This window comes from Lathyrus oleraceus, unplaced genomic scaffold (genome assembly GCF_024323335.1).
Source record: "Lathyrus oleraceus cultivar Zhongwan6 unplaced genomic scaffold, CAAS_Psat_ZW6_1.0 chrUn0089, whole genome shotgun sequence".
Lineage (NCBI taxonomy): Eukaryota > Viridiplantae > Streptophyta > Magnoliopsida > Fabales > Fabaceae > Lathyrus > Lathyrus oleraceus.
The window spans coordinates 5,001-27,326 of record NW_026112480.1 but is presented as its reverse complement, the minus strand read 5'-3'; the positions used below and the strand labels follow the sequence as shown (position 1 = coordinate 27,326).

General features: G+C 38.9%; 1 long non-coding RNA gene and 1 pseudogene across 1 annotated transcript; one reads left to right on the top strand and one right to left on the bottom strand.

Moving 5' to 3' along the window:
• The first annotated feature begins 4,957 nt into the window (after positions 1–4,957).
• On the top strand, positions 4,958–6,656 carry LOC127112376 (25.3 kDa vesicle transport protein-like; annotated as a pseudogene).
• Positions 6,657–7,146: 490 nt separating this feature from the next.
• Positions 7,147–8,781, bottom strand: LOC127112377 (uncharacterized). Its single transcript, XR_007798740.1, has 2 exons — positions 8,521–8,781; positions 7,147–8,258 (listed from the first exon to the last, which is right to left on the bottom strand). It is a non-coding gene; the product is annotated as an uncharacterized LOC127112377 (long non-coding RNA).
• Between the last annotated feature and the right edge of the window lie 13,545 nt (positions 8,782–22,326).

Here is a 22,326-nt window from a genome sequence, read left to right as displayed (position 1 = left end):
TATAGTTTGAGGCATAGGTCGTACTATCCCCCGGTTCAACATTCTCGTTACTTTTCTCACCATACAAATTCCAACATGTATAACTTCGATCAATTCCATGCCTCATTAGATGCGATGTCAACTGAACTGCGTCAACCCGTTTCCCATAACAACAACCCAAGCAAGGACATATCATTCTACTGGGGTCTTCGGCGTGCGCAACGGCAAACTTAACGAATTCTAATACCCCATTCTCGTACTCTCTCGACAATCGATTGGAAGACATCCATGTATTATCCATTACTAATTAGAATAAACAAAAAACAATTTCAGAAGAGTTCAAACACATTCGGACCTAGGTTTCTAATGATACTGGTGTTGACACAAAATCAGATATTCATAGGTCGTATAACCCTAACTACTGGGTAATGTAGTCCCATTGCATGCGCTATCATGGTCACTAAAAACCAACCGTCAATTGCCTAATAAACCCAAACAAACGTAGGGCTTGAAATTTAACGCATGCGCTATCAAATTTAAAATGACTATGAATATTGAAACTTTACAGGTTGAAACAAACGTAGCATAGACAACAATAACATAAAACTGAAATGGGGCAAAGCTAAAACAAAGCAAGAAATAGGGCAAAGCTAAAACGAAACAAACGTACCTTTGGTGCCAGAAGGAGGAAACGTCTTAGATCTAACAGAGGTGGAAGGAGAACGCCTTAGAACCCTAACGTGAAAAAGAACGAAAATAACAGAGAGTGAAATAACAAAACGCGCAGTATGTTATAATTTTAATGTTTACTAAAGGGGACCTTAGAGGGCGCTTGTGGAAAAAAAGCGCCCTCTAAGGTGCGCTGTCTATTGCTCATTATTTTTTCGCTTCACTTTAGAGGGCACTTTTGTAATAAAGCGCCCTCTAAAGTGCGCTGTTGTACATGGACTTAGAGAGCGCTTTCTTAGAAGCGCCCTCTAAGGGTATCCTTAGAGGGTGCTTTCATAAACGCGCCCTCTATTGTTGTCCCTCTATTTCCTCATTATTTTTTTGCTTCACTTTAGAGGGCGCTTTGTTACAAAAGCGCTCTCTAAAGTGCGCTGTTGTACATGGACTTAGAGAGCGCTTTCTTAGAAGCGCCCTCTAAGGGTATCCTTAGAGGGCGCTTTCATAAACGCGCCCTTTATTGGTGTCCCTCCATTTCCTCATTATTTTTTTGCTTCACTTTAGAGGGCGCTTTGTTTCAAAAGCGCCCTCTAAAGTGCGCTGTCTATTCCTCCTTATTTTTCTCTTCACTTTAGAGTGCGCTTCTTTAAGAAAGCGCCCTCTAAGGTGCGTTGTCTATTCCAGTTTTTGGCGTAGTGTATGATACAATAACCCTAACTTTTCTAGAAACCTAGAGTTTCTAACTAGAACCCACCTCAAGAAATTGAAGAGGAGAAGTTGTGGAAGATGAGATGAGGATGAGGATGATGGTGTTGGTTCCAAGTTTTCCTTCCTTCTTCTTCTTCTCCACTAGCCTTGCTTTCCCTTCTTCTCTTGAGCTTCCTCTTTTTTTCTATCCTTTCCTCCTTTCCTTCTGATGGTTCTACTAATAAATATCCACAAGGCAAGTGTGTTATAACATGTGGTGGTGAGTGGGTCAATGTTACTAGCAAGTGGCCACCATGATTTGTGTGGTTAGTAAGTGGGTGAAGTGGTAGAAACAAATATCTCAAGTGGTACTATCCATAATATTTGTTCTACCAAAGCTATTGACCCATTATTAGTGTTACCAAAATCTCCTAATTAATAAAAGGTCAGTCCTAATTAATATTAATTAAGTCAACCTGAACTCACTATTTACTCTATTTATCTCAATCGGAAACTTTTAGAGCACACAAGAACTCAATTGACCTCAATTAATAGAAATTTAGGTGTTTAAGGAAATACGGGGTATTACATCCTCCCCCCCTTAAATGAAAATTCGTCCTCGAATTTTAAATATTACCTGGAAGAGATGAGGGTAAGCTTCTCGCATTTCTGACTCTAGTTCCTAGGTGGCGTCTCCTAGGTGTCATTCATCCCATTAAACCTTAACAAGAGGAATCTCCTTATTCCTTAATACCTTAACTTCTCGTCCTGCAATGCGACTTGGTAGAGGTTCGAAAGTCAGATTTGCTTCTACTTCTATTGAATCTGGAAGAATAGGCTGAAGAGAATCTGGAATGAACTTCCGGAGTTGAGATACATGAAAAACATCATGCATTTCTGATAGAGAAGGTGGTAAAGCTAATTTGTAGGCTACTTCTCCAATCCTCTCTATAATCTGGTATGGCCCTATGTATCTCGGACTTAGCTTTCGTGACTTAAACGGTCCTTTCAGTCTCAACCTCGGAGTCACCTCCAAAAATACATGGTCACCTTCATCAAATTCCAATGGTCTTCTCATGTGATCCGCATAGCTCTTTTGGAGATCTTGTGCTTTCTTCATCTTATCACGGACCATCCTTATCTTCTCCATTGTCTCTTGAATAATCTTTGGTCCTAAGATCATTTCTTTGCCAACTTCTATCCAACATAAAGGTATTCTACATTTCCGTCCATACAAGGCTTCATAAGGAGCCATCCCAATACTTGCATGATAACTATTTTTATATGTGAATTCAATCAATGGTAAAAGCTCTTTCCAATTCCCTCCATTTTCAAGTACACAAGCCCTTAACATATCTTCTAGTGTTTGTACTGTCCGTTCAGTCTGACCATCCGTCTAAGGATGATTAGAAGTACTCAAACACAATCTTGATCCCATAGCTTGTTGGAATTCTCTCCAAGACCTTGAAGTAAACTTTGGGTCTCTATCAGACACAATGATAGTAGAAACACCGTGCAACCTAACAATTTCTGAAATGAACAATCGTGCAAGATGATTTGCCTTGTAAGTAGTCTTCACGGCCAAGAAGTGTGCGGACTTAGTCAACCGATCCACAATCACCCAAATTGAATCATAACCACCTTGGGTCCGAGGTAACCCTACTGCAAAACCCATTGAAATACTATCCCATTTCCAAACTGGAATCTCTAAAGGCCGCAATAAACCACCTGGCTTCTGATGTTCAATCTTTACCTGTTGGCATATAATACATTCTGACACCTACTCTGTGATATCCCTTTTCATTCCAGGCCACCAATAGTTCTTCTTCAAGTCTTGATACATCTTCGATGAACCTGGATGTATAGTAAATGCCCCTTTGTGAGCTTTCTCCAAAACTTTCCTTTTCAGCTCGACATCATTCGGAACACAAATCCTTTGATTAAACATAATGACTCCATCTGGTGATTGAGTGAAACCTGGTTGAGTCGACATCTCTTGCAATTTCTCGTCTATCATTTGTCCTTGTCGGATCTCTTCCCTTAGGTTAGAAGTAACATTCAAATTTCCCATTATCACACCATTTAACGTCCAACTAAACTAAATATTAAGATCTAGGAACTTTTCCAACAATGCGTATTCTAACATCATCAGCTCAACTTTATGTATCTCTTTCCGACTTAAGGCATCCTCAACTTTATTTGCCTTCCCCGGGTGATACTTAAGCTCAAAATCAAAGTCATTCAAATACTCCATCCATCTCCTTTGTCTCATATTTAACTCTTTTTGGTCAAATAAATATTTCAAACTCTTATAATCACTAAACATCTCAAAATGCACTCCATAAAGTAATGTCGTCAAACTTTCAATGCGAAGACAACAGTAGCCAATTCAAGATCATGAGTCGGGTAGTTCTCTTCATGAGGTTTCAACTGACGAGAGACATAGGCTATAACTTGACCACTCTGCATTAACACGTACCCCTCCTAATCTTTTCTTAGAGGCATCATAAAATACTTCATAAGACTTACTAGGATCAGGGATGACTAAAACAGGAACATAACATTTTCTATTAATTTTACTATCTTTTTCTCTAAAAAAAATTCTAATTTGAGAATCTTACATTTTTTTTTACTACGGAAAACAATTGCAGGGAAAAAGAAAATATTTCGAAAAGAGATTTCATGTTCGACATTCCTCTTAAAGAACGTCATTGATTACATAGTATCAATAGTATTTTGCATGCTTTGATATAATTTTGAATATCTTTGTTTATCATATTCAAAATATAATAATATTATTTTTAATGCGACCTACAATAAAGACCTCATAAAAATAAAAACTGACACTTATTTTTCTCTGTTATGCGCATTAAAAAAAACGGGTAGACGGGTCCGTCTGAACGGTAGTACACAATAAACAATCTTCTATATAAAGTGTCTTGCTAATTAGTGTTTATGGTCCACGTGGCAATTATAATTTTAACTAATAGAAACGCTCTTGCTAAGGAGTTAACCAAGACTTGCATGCGTTTTTGGAGAGTCTCTCATTCTCACACTCCATTTTCATTCCATTTCAATTCAACGTGAACATAACATTAGTTTTCCTTAATTTTGCAACATTACAGAATTTGAAAAGAAAAAACCTAATCTATATTAGTTATATTGGAATGAAGATGATGATTTAACTCCGCCAGATCTGAATGACGTAAAATAGGTTTTGTTGCATTTTTTGTTTTGTCAGATCTAGTAAATTATATAAGAACCAACGACGTAGCGTCGTAATTGGCGATGCAAACTTTTACGCAGTACATGCATGAGTTCTCTTACAGATTTTCGTTTAGTTTTGGCTCTTATCGCCTCAGTACGATTTTTTGGGATTCAATTTTCATTGCTATATTTTGCAATGTAAAAATAACTTTTGAACTTTGTATTGTACAAGGGTTAAATTAATTGAATAGTTTGAAATTTGCTTTTTTTGGTTAAATCCACCCAGGCTAAAAAAACTAGGGTATCATGATTTGGGGATCTGACATCAACTCAATTTACCCTTTGATGAACAGATCAAAGGTGGATTTTATACATCATAAAAATATGAGTTTGTTAAAAAACAACCCTTGGTTTTCTTATTTTACACTTTAGTCGCGTTAGTGGAGCCAAAATTTATGATTTTGATGCTGTTTTGTGGTAGTGTATATGAGGAATTTATTCATTACTTAATTTTTATGTTTTTTTGTACCTCGGTTAATAATTGAATGAAGGAAAGTAAAGAAATTTGTGTTTTGCTTTTTTTAATTTTTTTTTTGGGTCTTAACTCTGATAAGGGTTTACTCTTAACTGTACTTTTGTTTGGTAATGTAGTCTGGTTTGGTTCGGTTGCAAAATTCAAGACTTTGAGAGGGAGATTGTAAACTGAGAAAGATGGTGAAGTTGACTATGATAGCTCGTGTTACTGATGGTCTTCCACTGGCTGAAGGACTAGATGATGGTTGAGATCTTAAAGATGGTGAATTTTACAAACAGCAAGTCAAGGCGTTGTTTAAGAATCTATCAAGAGGGCTTAATGAGGCGTCGAGGATGTCAGTGGTCCTTACATTTTCCAGTATCCTTCTCATATATCATGTCTAGTAGTCTTGTAAGAATGGCTTGAGTATAGCAATTATAATGTGTAGTGTAGGCAATGATATTTGCTTGAGAATTGATAAAATATCAGATGCAGGATCGGATGATAGGCAATTTTTTAGAACTGTGGAGTTGTCTACTGTTTGTTGTCACTTTGGGAGCTGTTATCTTCCACTAAATGCCATCCTCAGAATGAGATGCTTGATTGCACATTACTTTATTTATCAACATGTATATTTTTAGGCTAGGTATGCAAATCTTATAGTTTTGTTCATTGTAAGAAGCTATGATCTGTTTTCTTTGTTTTGATTGATATCTATTATCTCAGTTGAATCATAATTAAGTTGGTGGTTTTGTATATCTCATGCATGTGAAAAGTGTAATGCTATATTGTTTTTCCAAAACCTTACTTCCCTAGCAAGTTGATCTTGTTTTCATTATCTTGAAGTTTTGTGGTCTATTATATTTCAAACTAGTATTCTTTTGCTTTAATTATATTTGAAAACATTCCGTAGCCCAATATGACCTTGACACAAACAAGTTATATTATAGAAGGACGGGTCTGTTACTTGACAATGTGTGATCGGGCATACCCTAAGAAACTAGCATTTCAATATCTTGAAGAGCTCAGGAATGAGTTTGAGCGTGTTAATGGGGCTCAAATCGAAACTACTGCCAGACCTTATGCCTTCATTAAGTTTGGTAGATATCAGTTTCTGCACTGCCACATACCATTTAGCATACTCCTCTCTTTTTCCAATGGAGTTTAATTAATCTTTTTTTCTTTTGAGTGTTTAATAGACACGTTTATACAGAAGACAAAGAAACTTTACCAGGATACCCATACACATCGCAATATTGCAAAATTGAATGATGAACTTTATGAAGTCCACCAGATTATGACTCGAAATGTGCAGGAAGTTCTTGGTGTTGGTGAAGAGTTGGATTGTAAGTTATTCATTGTATTTTTGAATAATTGTAGTTTTTGTTTATGCAATTTAGCTGCCGATTGCCTAAGAATTTGAACATAATATAGGCCTCTACTATATATGCATCCAATGGTGTTGGGTTTTCCTGATTGATATATGGCTAATAAATCCATTCATAAGAAATGAAGCATGGGTTAGGATCTGTAAAATGTTTGTGTTTTTGTTGGCTTATATGTGCTCTGTACTAAAAATTGTTTACATACATTTGTCTGCTTACTTGGTTGGTTCCAATTTTATATTAGTTTGATTCATCAAACAATTGGCTTCAAAACTGATAAGGCCGGGTTGACGATGTTCAATATTCTGCCCTTTTTAACCTGACCATAACTTTGTCTTTTCTGATAAAAAATAATTTTTTCTTTCTCAAGTTGCAGCTACGGTATTAAGTTAAGGGATAATTAGTATGTTAAATTAAAGAATATTGATGCCTTGGACCCTCTTATAATTTGAAAAGAGTAGCTGCAGTAAAACAGTAATATAAGTCTGCCCTACTTGTTAAATGGAAGGAACATAAGATGATTCTCCAATAGGGTGTTGGTTATATATTGACAACATCATCTTCAAATGCACGTGATCTCCTTTCTTGACTTGGATACATTGTTGAGTATAAATATTGTTCAGAAATTTCTGCCAAAATTTCTTAGTTCCACATTTTCACCTACACGAGCTTGATAGTTGGTAATAGAATAGGTAGTTACACCTTTCATTCTCAATTGTAATTGATTTTGATTAACTGAAGTGTGAGTTACAAAAGGTGGTCATTGGTTGTATTTATAGTAACAACCAGTTGACCTGCTACAGCAGGTAAATCACAACACAACTGACATGTGTCAGTCTAGCTAATCATAATATGTCTAAGCTAAGAAAACTACTTGAGGATTCACACACTCCATAATATTTAATCCAAATACAAGTTACAATGGCATGCATGCCAAACTTTAAGATATAAAGCCTAAACCACCGTACCATTAATAAACCATGGACAGAATAGAAAATTGGCTATTAACACCAACTAACCAAGGTTCATAACTAAAACATTTGCAGTCCGGAGGTAAAACTATTAACCCCGCTTCAACCAAAACCGCAGCAGCCGGCCACAAACAACAGTAGGACGTATACGAAAACCGGCAGCTTGGATCTCACCTACAGTACCATGCCGGCTCGAACACAATCCAGATGCACACTTCTTCACGCCGTGCTAGAAGACCATGTCCTGTTGAAACCGCTAAAGCCCTTTAGTGGATTTGCAGGCGACTCATGTTTCTTCAAAGGAAGGGCATATGAAGGTCATTTAGCAGACCTTGGATTCAATCCCTTCATGTTGCCAATACCGCATCAAACCAACATTAAATGTGGCCAAGCGAAAGCGGTTTGAAACCTGCAGCAAACGGAATGCATCATAAAAAATGACCAACATAAATTGCTAAGCAAAATGAAAGAAAATGATAATTCAAAACTAAATTTTTCAACTGTCATAACCACCCTAACCAAGTTCTTGAACCCTTCAAAGAAACCCTCTCATCAACACTTCAAAACTCCACTACAAAACTAAACCTCCAACTACTAATAACCTGCGACCTGATAACAGAACCAGGGAATGAGTTCATGACCAACCTGACTTCACCCAAAACCTCCAACAGAATTCTAACTATCATTACGAAACTAACATCCCAACTGTCATACCCGATCTAACCTCAACCACCTCAAAAATTCCGTGAACTGGACCAAGAATTCCAAACCACTGAGGACAGCCCTGCATAACAGCTTAAATGAAGCGAAGTCCGACTCGGCGAATCCAAGCCATTCAATCCCAGCAACCTGCAGAAGGGAAGAATCAAAATGTAAATGGAACTCTAGCAGGCAGCGCCACGCATCGAGTGGTTTTCATCACTTAAGAAGAAACCAACTCTAACTGTTATTAACTAACAAACCTATAACTAACCCAATCTTAACACAATAAAAGGATAACAGACTTTTCCAACTGTCAAAAAAACTTTCTAACAGAAATAACCAACTCTAACAACCTCTAACCAACCCCTAACTTCCCTAACTGAAAATTCATAAACCTATAAAAGCATACCTTGCCCCATCATTTTGGATTTCATCATCTTCATTCTTCCTCACTTTCTTCAATCTTCTTCAACACCTTTCTTCCATTTTCTCCATTCACAACCAATTTCAATATCCATCTTCAACCTCACACCTAAATAATCTTCAATCTCCTCCTTCATCTTCAAACTGAACTGTCAAGCTCCAACCTCCAGGTTCTTCATCGATTGCACGAAACAACCTTCAATTAGGGTATTTGCTTAATTAGGATTTAATTAGGTTGATTAGGTTGATTTTGATAATTAGGAGATTAAATCTTGATTTTCAGAATATTAGGACAATATAATTTTAATTAGAAATAGTGGTATTTTTTATTAAATTTAGAACAGTTCAATTTTCAACATTAGGTTAAACCATTCTTGGGTTCTAATTAGGTTTTGATTAGAATTTAATCTTGTTCACATTTGGACCTATTTTGTAAATGACAATTTTGCCTTTAGAGGTAATTGTAGATCTTTTATCCATTTATGCCATGATCCCATTAGGATTAGAATTTATCTTTAGGATTTAATCAACTTTAGGCCATGGTTAGAATTTGGACATACTTCATTATTGACCATTTTGCCCTTATGGACCTTATTTTGGTATTTTTGTGTTAAAATTTCATGCTCCCCTTAGGATTAGAATTCAATCATTTTAGGACTTAACATAGAATTTTGATCATGATTTTAATCAATACTTTGACATGCTCCCTTAGGATTTTTAATCTAACCTAGAATATTCAACCAATCTCTAATGCATGCTCCCTTAGGTTAGTTTCTAACAATTACTAATTTCAATTAGATCTGAACTTAGTTCCCCACAAAACCAAATCAAAACCCATGATTAAATTGATCAAAAGCAATTTTGATTAATTAAATCCTTTGAACTTGTATAATCCCACAGTCTAAATTGAGTGACCAAAAGACCCTTGGTCACTTAATAAGACTTTTCTTCCAAGCTGTGGAGCTCAAGGCCTCAAGACAAGATCTTCAATCAAGGCATCCTCAGTTATACCAAGCAGCGGATTAGTCAAGCACATCAAAGGTGTCGTCTTCAACTTTCAAGCACTTCAAGGGTGGCGTCTTCAATACTTGTTAAATCAAAGTTAGAAGAGTGTGGCACGAGCCTTAAGCAATAGAGAAGGAGTGGGACTGGAGTATTCCTACCCCCATTTTGAGTATCTTTGGGTATGGGATGTATGACCCAACGCTCATCGTATTCACCTTTATTCATAGACTTTAGCACAATTCTAATCATACAATTGACAAGTCTCTCTTCACAACAAAAGCAAGGACTACAATCAACAACTTATCAATCAGGAATCAAGTTGTACGATACGAGCCTTAAGTAATGGAGAAGGAGTGGGACTGGAGTATTCCTACCCACATTCTGAGTATCTTTGGGTATGGGACGTATGACCCAACGCTCATCGTATTCACCTCCATTCATAGACTTTAGTGCAATTCGAATCTAACGATTGATAAGGTCTTCATCTTCAATGCAAGAAACAACTACAAAGACTCTTCTCTCTCCACTTGAAAGTTAGTGTGATTCTCATCATCCAGTAACTATCAAGTCTATCCATTCTTCACTCTCTTACTTCATTCATCGTTCTAATCAATTCAATCTAAATCATTCATTTCTTTTGCCTCCAATCAATTTATTTTCAGTCCTAGTGGGCTGAACTACGAAAGCTCTGATTTCCTCATTACAGAATGAGAATACGTAGGCACGAGGATGCGAATCCTTGGCGAGCATAATTATAATTATTCCTTCTTCGCCTTAGGGCATCATTCATATCCTTCACAATTCACCATCTACCTTCGATCATAAACCGTTCACCCAGTGACATAATGTCTCTTTGACATCGAGATACACCTTCCTTGGTATTCCATACACATCCTTTTAGGACACTTGATACAGTCCGCATTTCATACCTAGAGTTGTTTGGCGCTAATCCCAAACATTTAATTCCTTCTTTTTTAGCTAAAATCCTGCAGTGGCGGCCTGCTAGACCACGTAGTGGTTAACACGGTTTTCCTCTATGGTGGAAATCTCACTTCTCTTATGGATTCCAATACACTTTCACCTTTCGATTTCAAACAATACTTATTCAGTCACTCGTTGCCAAGTCACTCTATTCTGTGACTTCGGTCACTTCATTTCATTCATCTCCATGATACCTTCATACTCTACCTTCATTCACTTCATGTGATATACCTATTCTTTGAGCCAAATAAATTATACCTTTGTGCTCCATCTTGCACCTCCTCGTGAACCAAGAGTTGTTTGGCGCTAATCCCAAACACCTAATTCTTCTCTTTTCGGTTGTTCCAGACAATGCTATAAGTGCTCCAAACCTTCACTTGTCGGTTCAAACAACCTGTTTACTCTTGGGTTCACATTTTCACCCTCTTTTGGAGCTCAAATCACACTATTCTTTGGTTCAGATCATACCTTCTATCACACTCCTTTCCGCCTCCTGCCTCTAGTTCTCTGAACTACGGAGCTCTGAATTCCTTATTGCACTATGAGGATACATAGGCACGAGGGCCCCAATCCTCACCGAGCACTTTATCTATTCCCTTTCCTTTTCCCATTCGTTTGCGAGTAATCTTAGATATAACACCTATTCAAGCGAGAACAATCCAAACGGTTCCCATGGAGTACCATGGATGTTTGGGGTGTTAATACCTTCCCCTTGCATAACCGACTTCTTTATCTAGTATATCTCTTCCCCCTGGGTTTTATCGATGTTTTCCCTTCCCTCTCGGGATAAATAAAGTTCGATGGCGACTCTTTTGTATGTTCGAGCGTGCGATACGTTCGGGTATATTTCCGCTAGCTTCACATATCTCTAATAACTAGTTGACCTGCTACAACAAGTAAGCTTAGTTGAAATTGGTCGTTTCACATAAACTTCGCAACCCCAAATCTTCATGTAAGACATATGTGGTTTCTTACCACTCCATATCTCATATGGTGTCTTCTCAACGTTTTTGGATGGAACACGGTTAAGTGTGTAAGCTGCTGTCAATAGTGCATGTCCCCAAACGGAGTTTAGAAGATCGACGTGACTCATCATGGATCGGACCATGTCTAACAGGGTTCGATTTCTTCTCTCAGATACACCATTCCATTGGGGTGTTCCAGGAGGAGTAAGTTGGGATAGGATCCCACACTCTTTCAGATGATCATCAAACTCTAGGCTTAAATACTCACCACCTCGATCTGATCGAAGAGTTTTAATATTCTTACATAGTTGGTTTTGTACTTCATTCTTGAATTCCTTGAACTTTTCAAAGGACTCTTATTTGTGTTCCATTAAATACACATAACCATATCTACTGAAATCATCAGTAAATGTGATGAAGTACTAAAAACCTCCTCTGGCTGGTATGTTCAGTGGTCCACATACATCAGTATGTATGAGGGCCAAAAGATCATTAGCTCTTTCACCTTTTCCTGTGAATGAAGACTTTGTCATCTTTCCAATAAAACAAGATCTGCATGTCTCATATGATTCATAATCAAAAGAGTCCAAGAGTCCATCTTTATGGAGTTTGGAAATGCGTTTCTCATTTATGTGGCCTAATCGACAATGCCAAAGGTAAGTTGGATTTAACTCATTAGGTTTCATCCTTTTAGTATTAATGTTATAAATAGGCATTTCAAGATCAAGGACATATAATCCATTGTTCATTTGTGCAGTAGCATAGAATACATCATTCAAATAAATTGAGCAACAATTGTTCTTTATTATAAATGAAAAACCAAACTTGTCCAAACAAGAAACGGAAATAATATTTTTTCTAATTGGAGGTACATAATAACAGTTCTCTAACTGAATTATTAAACCACTAGGTAAAGTCAATACATAAGTTCCTACGGCTAAAGCAACAACCTTTGCTCCATTGCTAACTCGTAGGTCAACTTCACCTTTTGTCAAATCTCTACTCCTTTTTATCCCCTGCACATTGGTACAAATGTGAGAACCGCATCCATTATCTAATACCCATGATGCAGAAGTAGATAAATTAATTTCAATAACAAAAATACCTGAAGTTGAAGTCTCTACTCCATTCTTCTTATCTTCCAGGTACTTTGGGCAGTTTCTCTTCTAGTGTCCGGTCTTACCGCAATGGAAGCAGGTGCCTTCCTTTTCTATGCCTCCACTAGGCTTCAAAGCAGCAACAGTGGGTTTGGGTTTGGCAACTTCCTTGCCTTTCCCTTTATCACCCTGTTTGGTGGGTCTTTTGTTCTGTCTCTTTCCATTTCCGATCATCAGAATGGACTTTCCTTTTGACTTCAGATTCTGCTCAGCAGTTCTTAACATGACTAGCAGTTCAGGAAGAGAGTTGTCCATATCATTCATATTGAAATTTAGGACAAATTGACTGAATCTATCTGTCAACGATTGCAAGATCAAATCAGTCGCAAGTTCCTTTCCGAGGGGAAAACCCAACTTCTCAAGTTTTTCCACATACCCAATCATCTTGAGCACATGGGGACCTACAGGGGCTCCCTTAGCTAACTTGCCTTGAAAAAGGGCTTTTGAAACTTCAAACCTTTCATGCCTTGCTTGCTCTTGATAGAGCATCTTCAGGTGTTCGATCATATCGAACGCTGCCATGTTCTCATGTTGCTTTTGCAACTTTGAGTTCATGGTAGCTAGCATGAGACAACCAGTTTCATTGGCATCATCGACATGCTTCTTATAAGCATCTCTTTCTGCCTTAGGTGCAGAACTAGGAGGTTCCTCTTTAGGAACAGGTTTCTCCAAGACATACAGCTTTCTATCATGTTTGAGGATAATCCTCAGATTTCGGTGTCAATCCAAAAAAATTGTCCCAGACAATTTTTCCTTGTCAAGGATTGATCGCAAAATGTTGTTAGATGTGTTTGTTGTCATGGTAATCTACATGAAAATAATGAAAATATAAGTATCAATAACATATTTAATTAGGCCTTTAATTAAATATGCTCCCACTATTTTACTCAAAACAAATGACCCTCACCATTTGATTTGGAAAATCTCATTGGAAGATTTTCTAGTGGGTCGAGATCCACATTTCACTTTGTTTTAAGTCCGCGTAGGCGGATTACACAAAACTAGGTTATTTAGGTAGGAACTCCTTCCAATTGTATCTAATACAACTCTCGAATATTTTAGTTGGGTGAATAACTCCTTATTCCAATACATCACATGGATCATTTCCAACTCTTGCTTCTAAACATATATAATCTTATTATAATTTGTTTAGTTAAGTTTGACCCATTATTTTAGCAATTGGATATTACAATTATCCCATCACACCTTACTAATATAGAACATGCACCTTGCGTAGGCGAAACCTACATTATCCGATGCTAGTCTTGATGAGTGCTAAAACTTGGAAAACATAGACTTAATATTTAATTAGAGGGAATTTGCAATTATTCTGATCTCACCGGCTTATTTATCATATAAATCGTCTCTCACATGCATCAACATACATTCACATGCATCAACATACATAATGAAACAATTATGGCCCCTAGCGCAATTGTTCTCCCAAGCCAATGAGAGAACCTAAGCTAACCTAATAACGATCTAAGCTTCTCCAAGCAAGATATTCAAGGTTGTCCTCCTTTGATATTGAATTCTTCTCTTTCTTCATAATATTACATTATATAAAAGAAACTCGTTTTGCATACGAGGGAGTGAGATGAGAAAAGAAGTTACATTATGAGATTAAAAGAGAGGCACGACACGCAGGTCGTATTTTAAAAACCCAAAACAAAATAAAGGAAAACTAAGGCCATAACCGATCACCACAAGACAATAATAATAAACACATTATTATTATTAATTTTAATTCTTTTAGTTAATTAAAACCAAATTAAATTTCGGCAACCGATCACATTACGCAGAGTTAGTCGGGGGTCCGCTGCCCGGGGGTTCCGCTGACCGATCAGCGAACGGTGGTTCCGCTGACCGTTCAGCAGACGGGGGTCAAGGGGGCAGCGCCCCTGGCCGAAATTTTAATGAACAATTCATTTGAAATCGACGTCGTTTTTCGCATCAACACTTGATACTTTAAAGCATAACTCTTGCGTAGTCACAACCCTAATCGCATAACTCTTTGACAACACACCCTTTGTGCCGTCATTAACCCTAATGCACCAATTTCAGACCGTCAAACACACCTCGATTGTTGATTCAGTATGATTGATTAACACGTCATTGCTTCACCATACTAATGTCGGATCAAGAAGCAAACGACCATTGATCGCTCAAAGGAAAACAACCATTAAGTGTTTGAATGAACGAAACAGAAACACGATATCATATATACCGTATTTTGCATCAGGATTACTTATATCATATATATAACTTGATCGATCTCAATTGCATAACCTATGGACGATCGATGTATCGATGCATTAGGGTTTAGGGTTTAGGGTTTTGGGGTTTGGGGTTTAGGGTTTTGGGGTTTGGGGTTTGGGGTTTAGGGGTTGGGGTTTAGGGTTTGGGGTTTTGGGGTTAAGGGTTTTGGGGTTTTCGGGGTTTAGGGTTTAGGGTTTAGGGTTTGGGGTTTGGGGTTTGGGGGTTTGGGGTTTAGGGTTTAGGGTTTTTTTAGGGTTTAGGGTTTTTTTAGGGTTTAGGGTTTAGGGTTTAGGGTTTAGGGTTTTTTTAGGGTTTAGGGTTTAGGGGTTAGGGGTTAGGGGTTTGGGGTTTAGGGTTTAGGGTTGTATAGGGGGGTTTAGGGTTTGGGGTTTAGGGGTTTAGGGTTTAGGGGTTTAGGGTTTAGGGTTTAGGGTTCGGGGTTTAGGGTTCGGGGTTTAGGGTTCAGGGTTTAGGTTTAGGGTTCGGGGTTCGGGGTTCGGGGTTCAGGGTTCAGGGTTCGGGGGTCGGGGTCGGGTTCAGGGTTCAGGGTTCAGGGGTCAAGGGTCAAGGGTCAAGGCTTTTAGGGGGTTTAGGGTTTAGGGTTTAGGGTTTTTTAGGGTTTAGGGTTTAGGGTTTAGGGTTTAGGGTTTTTTAGGGTTTTGGGTTTTTTAGGGTTTAGGGTTTAGGGTTTAGGGTTTTAGGGTTTAGGGTTTAGGGTTTAGGGTTTATTTAGGGTTTAGGGTTTATTTAGGGTTTAGGGTTCGGGGTTTAGGGTTTATTTAGGGTTCAGGGTTTAGGGTTTATTTAGGGTTCGGGGTTCGGGGTTCAGGGTTCGGGGTTCAGGGTTCAGGGTTCAGGGTTCAGGGTTCAGGGTTCAAGGGTCAGGGTTCAGGGTCAAGGGTCAAGGGTCAAGGGTCAAGGGTTTTAGGGTGTCAAGGGTTTTAGGGGGTCAAGGGTTTAGGGTTTAGGGTTTAGGGTTTTTTAGGGTTTAGGGTTTAGGGTTTAGGGGTTAGGGGTTAGGGGTTTAGGGGTTTAGGGGTTAGGTGTAACACCATTCTAAAATACCCCAATTATTTAATTAAAATAACAACATATATAAATCAGAGTAATTATGCATCCAAGGGTGTCACACAACATTTCACACTATTCATCAAAGTAGCTTGTCATGCTCATTTATTTATCAAATAAAACAGTTGCATAATACGCAGCGGATAGAGATCAAATTATCATTCAAAACAGGTAACATATTATATGTAAAATGGTTCACAACCAATCAATAAAATATTCAAAACATCCCATCCCGATGTTACATCTATCAGAGCATGACCCACTAAGGAGACTACACTAGACTCCAAGTATTAGCTTCTACTCAACTCATTGCTCGTTACCTGAAAAATAGTTGTAAGGGTGAGTTCCTCAATCGATATAATAAGCATTATAGAATATAATGTCATGTTAAGTAATTTAACACATTAATCACCCTAATCGTATTCGCACATTCAGTAACGGCACACCAACTCAAACATCATACTCAACACCAATACAACTCATATTCATACTCAATAGCAATACCACACACGTATAATATTGGAATACATCCATTCATATTATACGCCATACATAATTTATGCAATGAGACTCCACACATGCGGTACCGACTATTCTTGAACATATAGTTCAAGCTCACCGATCAATCCAGATACGGCTACTAAACTCACTAGTCCCACTCATTTGAGATCTAATGACTCACTCACTAATTCCTCACCATGGGAATTAGCTACAGCCCCGAAGGCTATGCTATGCACACTAATCACCTAGTATGCCAACATCAACAACAATTTCACAATGATTCACTCACTAATTCCTCACCATGGGAATTAGCTACAGCCCCACAGGCTATGCTATGCACGCTAATCATCTAGCAATGCAACATCAACAACAATCCACAACGGACATATGCTCACACTCTAAGCCATACAACAGTCCATTCACAAATACATGCATAATATATACATTCACAGCATTATGCATATCATCATACATCATCAACACATGTATCAACACATCATATCATGTCAAATAATTAAACACAGTATTAGCACACTCTACTAATATCTATACTGCTCAAAACAGCGGGAAATAATCCCTACTATATCACACACCGATATAGGCAACCACCAATTAGGCACACAACATTTTAATTAACACTTTTTCCACTCTGCAACAGCGTTAACCGGTTAACGCCCTGGGTTAACCGGTTAACGCAGGCAAAACACGCTTACTGCCCAAAACTTAACAGTGTTAACCGGTTAACGCCCTGGGTTAACCGGTTAACGCAGGCAAAACAGCACAAATTCTCAATTCGCAACAGTGTTAACCGGTTAACACCCTGGGTTAACCGGTTAACGCAGACAAAACAGCAGTTCCTGCGCTAACACAAAGCAGAATGCAGAATTCTCCGCATTTTCCGCCGTTAGAGGACTTCCGGACCTCCGATTCCAATTCCGTAAAAAGCTATACGTCCAGTAAATTACGACACACACCATTATCGATTCAATTACAGTTTTTAACACAGTTTATCCAACATCATTTTCAGCATTCACAATCCCAATTAGGGTCAATTCAACGGTTTATCACTACCCATTACATGCTAACCCATAATACCCATTAAACGACGATAAACCCCCCTTACCTGAGTTAATCCGGCAACTTTGAGCTTCAAGCTTTTCCGTTCTCCAACCCTCTTCCTCCTGCTCTGCCTCTTGCCCTTTTCCTCTTTCAGCCGCTTCTCTGAGTTTCACGTGAAAACCTTATTTTCCAAATGAAACTCTTTTTCCTTATTCCAACTTATATATTTTCCAAATTATATTATTATTCCAATAATAATAATAATTCAATAATTCCAAAATAATAATAATAATAATCCAATTATCAAATTAAATTAATAAATATATTATTAACTTAATTTAAATAATCACCATATTATTATCGGGGTGTTACAACTCTCCCCCACTAAAAGAGTTTTCGTCCTCGAAAACATACCTCAAGCGAATAACTCCGGATAAGACTCCTTCGTCTGACTCTCCAGTTCCCAAGTCACATTGCCACCTGCTGGTCCTCTCCAAGCTACCTTCACCAAGGCAATCTCTTTACCCCGCAACTGCTTCAACTCTCGATCCTCGATCCTCATAGGTGATGTTTCAACAGTCAGGTTATCTCTCACCTGTACATCATCTACTTGGACTACATGCGACGGATCATGAATGTACCTCCTCAACTGAGACACATGAAAAACCTCATGCAAATTCGCAAGCGACGGCGGTAAAGCGATACGATAGGCTACTTCCCCTATCCTCTCCAAAATCTGATAAGGACCAATAAATCGAGGTGTCAACTTCTTCGACTTCAAGGCTCGACCAACACCAGTTATCGGAGTAACACGAAGAAACACATGATCTCCCTCTTGGAACTCAAGTGACTTCCTCCTCTTGTCATGATAACTCTTCTGACGACTCTGAGCAATTCTCATCTTCTCCTGAATCATCTTAATCTTTTCCGTAGTTTGTTGAACAATCTCTGGTCCAACCACAGCACTCTCACCGGACTCATACCAACATAACGGTGTCCGACATCTCCTACCATACAAAGCTTCAAACGGTGCCATACCAATGCTCGAATGAAAACTATTGTTGTAGGTAAACTCAATCAAAGGTAAATAACAATCCCAAGCACCTCCTTTTTCCAAGACACAAGCCCTCAAAAGATCCTCCAGTGACTGAATCGTCCTCTCAGTCTGACCATCAGTCTGCGGATGATATGCAGAACTCAATCTCAGCTTAGTTCCCAAAGCCCTCTGCAAACCTTCCCAGAACTTCGATGTAAATCTAGGATCTCTGTCCGAAACAATACTCGACGGAATACCATGCAAACTTACAATCTTCTCAATATACAACTCAGTTAATCTCTCTAACGGGTAATCCATTCTGATCGGAATGAAATGAGCCGATTTTGTCAATCTGTCAACAATCACCCAAATAGCTTCAAAATTCTTAATTGTCCTCGGTAAACCAGAAACAAAGTCCATACTGATACTATCCCACTTCCACTCTGGGATAGCCAACGGTTGCATTAGCCCAGACGGCTTCTGATGCTCAATCTTCGACTTCTGACAAGTCAAACAGGAATAAACAAAACTCGCAATTTCTCTTTTCATCCCCGGCCACCAAAATAACTTTTTCAAATCATGATACATCTTCGTAGCTCCAGGATGAATACTCAAGCCACTACGATGTCCTTCCTCCAGAATACTCTTCTTAAGTTCGGTAACATCCGGAATACACACCCGATTACCAAATTTCAAAACACCATTCTCATCCACTCTGAATTCACCACCTTGACCTTGATTCACTAAAGTCAACTTATCAACCAAAAACACATCGGATTTCTGACCCTCTCTGATCTCATCCAGAATACCACTCGTTAACTTCAACATTCCTAATTTAACACTATTGTGAGTACTCTCACACACCAAACTCAAGTCTCTAAACTGCTCAATTAGATCCAATTCTTTAACCATTAACATAGACATATGCAATGATTTCCGACTCAACGCATCAGCCACTACATTTGCTTTACCCGGATGGTAATTCAAACCAAAGTCATAATCCTTCAGAAATTCTAACAATCTCCTCTGTCTCATATTCAGTTCTTTCTGATCAAACAAATACTTTAAACTTTTATGGTCACTGAAAACCTCAAATCTCGACCCGTACAAGTAATGCCTCCATAACTTCAGAACAAACACTACAGCTGCTAACTCTAAATCGTGTGTCGGATAGTTCTTCTCATGAACTCTCAGTTGTCTCGAAGCATAAGCTATAACCTGCTTATTCTGCATCAACACACCACCCAAGCCCAACAATGAAGCATCACAGTAAACCTCAAATGATTCCGACGAACTCGGTAATATCAGAATAGGAGCAGTAGTCAACCTTCTCTTTAACTCTTGGAAACCTTCTTCACATTTCGAGTCCCAAACAAACGCTTGTCCCTTTCTAGTCAACATCGTCAACGGTAACGCCAACTTAGAAAATCCCTCAATGAACTTCCTATAATAACCTGCAAGTCCAAGAAAACTCCTTATCTCAGAAACTGACTTCGGAGCTTCCCACTTAGATACCGCTTCTATCTTAGAAGGATCAACAGCAACACCACCTCTTGAAATCACATGACCAAGAAAACTAACCTCTTCTAACCAAAATTCACATTTTGACAGTTTAGCAAATAACTTCTTTTCTCGTAGAACTTCCAAAACCACTCTTAAATGCTCAGCATGCTCTTCTTCAGATTTTGAATACACCAAAATGTCATCAATAAACACCACAACAAACCGATCTAGGTACGGATGGAAAATCCTATTCATATACTCCATAAACACTCCAGGCGCATTAGTCACACCAAAAGGCATTACAGAATACTCATAATGTCCATACCTTGTTCTGAAAGCAGTCTTCTGAATATCCTCAGTTTTCACACGTATCTGATGATACCCAGATCTCAAATCTATCTTGCTGAACACACTCGCACCAACCAACTGATCCATCAAATCATCAATCCTCGGCAAAGGATACCGATTCTTGATCGTCACTTTATTCAGTTGCCTGTAGTCCACACACAACCTCATAGTACCTTCTTTCTTCTTAACCAATAACACTGGTGCACCCCACGGTGACACACTCGGACGAATAAATTTCTTATCCAACAGATCTTCCAACTGACTCTTCAATTTAGCTAACTCAACAGCAGACATACGGTACGGAGCCATCGATATCGGTCTAGTACCAGGTACCAAATCAATCGAGAACTCAACTTCACGCTCTGGCGGCAATTCATTCACTTCTTCAGGAAACACATCAGGAAAATCACACACCACTGCTAGATCGCCAATCACCAGTTTATCTTTAGCCTCCAGAGTCGCTAACAGCATAAACAACTCCGCCCCATCTGCTACTTCCTCATTCACCTGCCTGGCTGATAGAAACAAACTCTTTCCTTCTTCGATCTCAGGAAATATCACAGTCTTATCAAAACAGTTAATAGAAACTCGGTTAAACACCAACCAGTTCATTCCCAAGATAACATCAATCTGCACTAGTGGAAGACACACAAGGTCTATCCCAAAGTCTCTACCAAAAATACTCAAAGGACAATTCAAACAAACTGAAGTAGTAGTCACTGAACCCTTCGCAGGAGTATCAATCCCCATACTTCCAAGCATCTCAGATATCTCTAACTTAAGTTTCACAGCACAATCCAAAGATATAAAGGAATGAGTAGCACCGGTGTCAATAATAGCTACAAGAGGAAAGCCATTAATATAACACGTACCTCGGATCAAACGATCATCTGCAGAAGTCTCAGAACCCGATAAAGCAAAGACCTTGCCTCCTGACTGATTCTCTTTCTTCGGCTTAGGACACTGTGGACTGATATGACCCAACTCTCCACAGTTGAAACAAGTTACAGTCTTCAACCGACACTCTGCAGCCAAATGACCACCTTTTCCACACTTGAAACACTTCATCTCAGCACTGGTACACTCATGGACACGATGTCCAGCCCGACCACATCTATAACCCTTAGCAGGGGCACTAGAGTCTCCCCCACTAGGCCTCTTCATCCCACTCTGCTTCTGGAAACCTTTGCCAGCTGCATACGGTTTTCCACGATCATTCTGATTCTTGCCTTTCCTATCAACTCTCTGTTGATAGCTCTCTGCTCTGGCTTTGGAATCCTGTTCAAAAATCCTGCAACAGTCAACCAAGTCAGAAAACACTCTGATCCGCTGATATCCAATAGCCTGCTTGATCTCAGGACGCAACCCGTTCTCAAACTTCACACATTTCGAAAATTCTCCAACAGCCTCATTATAGGGAGTATAATACTTTGACAGCTCTGTGAACTTAGCAGCATACTCAGTAACAGACTTGTTACCCTGTTTCAATTCCAAGAACTCTATCTCTTTCTTTCCTCTGACATCCTCTGGAAAATACTTCCTCAGAAATCTTTCTCTGAACACCGCCCAAGTGATCTCAGCATTCCCAGCAGATTCCAACTCAGTGCGGGTAGCAACCCACCAATCATCTGCTTCCTCTGACAGCATATGCGTACCGAACCTGACCTTCTGGTTATCGGCACACTCAGTCACTCGGAAGATCCTCTCGATCTCCTTCAACCACTTCTGAGCACCATCTGGATCGTATGCTCCCTTGAACATTGGAGGATTGTTCTTCTGGAACTCACTCAGTTGACGAGCAGCTCCCATTCCCACAACATTTGGATTTCCTCCAAGTACTCCAGCTAGCATACCCAGAGCCTCAGCAATCGCATCATCATCTCTACCTCTTCCAGCCATCTCTATTCTGA